General features: G+C 41.0%; 1 protein-coding gene across 1 annotated transcript in view; it reads left to right on the forward strand.

The window, feature by feature from the left end:
• Window positions 1–854, forward strand: part of LOC104623079 (noelin-like) — a 9,294-nt gene that overhangs the window by 7,522 nt on the left and 918 nt on the right. The window lies entirely within an intron of this gene.

Raw genomic sequence — 854 nt, forward strand, 5'->3', positions numbered from 1 at the left:
ACGACTATTGCAGCTGTCCTTGGGCTGGCAAACTGCACGACTGAAGGGTGTGCAAATGTCCAATTTTGAATTAATGGTGTTGGCAGCAGAACCAGCACCTTCTGATGGATTGTGTGTGTGTTGTCCTGGTGTCGTACAAATTAAAAGTAAAGATACCGGCCTTTTAAATGAAGCTGTCATTGCGAGCGATGGACTTTCAAGAACTTGCCTCAGAACAAAGGAAATCATTGCCAGAAAGAGGCTGTCAGCAATAGTTGGAATGTTAAAGTTCAGTAATGTTGTGGATTAATAGATATTAAAAAAAAAAAACAATTGAGAAGATTTCTAATGAAATCTGGGGACATTTCTGATCAGCTACCCAGCTGATTCCCATCCTTGCTTTCAGGCAGCTGCCCAGCTGTTTAAAACAGATTTTTTTTTTAATTGATATGTTGAATACTGAAATACCAAAACTACTAAAAAGCCGGGAAGAACGTTCTTGAAACTTTTCACCAACTCCATCTCCTCCACTCCCCATCTCCTGTTAACCGCAGGACCCCAAATTTAGCTCCACACTCTGGACGTAAGGACCATCTTTCTGCTTTAAGCATGAATTTCTTAAAAATTTTTTTTTTTTTTTTTGTTTTTTTTTTTTTTTTTTTTTTTGGTCCCCCCTCCATTCTAATGCGTTTAATCCTCCCCATTGCCCGCCAGGGAGCTTGCACCAAGGAACTGCAAGTAAATAAGAAAATAAATATATTCCCCACATGCAAACCACAGGAGGGAAAGCCTCTTGGCTTAAATAGGAGGGGTTGGGAAGGGAAGAAATGAGGCTGAGGACCAATTTCTGATCCCGTTCACCCCCGAGCTGGTTC

Source organism: Phaethon lepturus, unplaced genomic scaffold, assembly GCF_000687285.1.
Source record: "Phaethon lepturus isolate BGI_N335 unplaced genomic scaffold, ASM68728v1 scaffold26266, whole genome shotgun sequence".
Taxonomy (NCBI): domain Eukaryota; kingdom Metazoa; phylum Chordata; class Aves; order Phaethontiformes; family Phaethontidae; genus Phaethon; species Phaethon lepturus.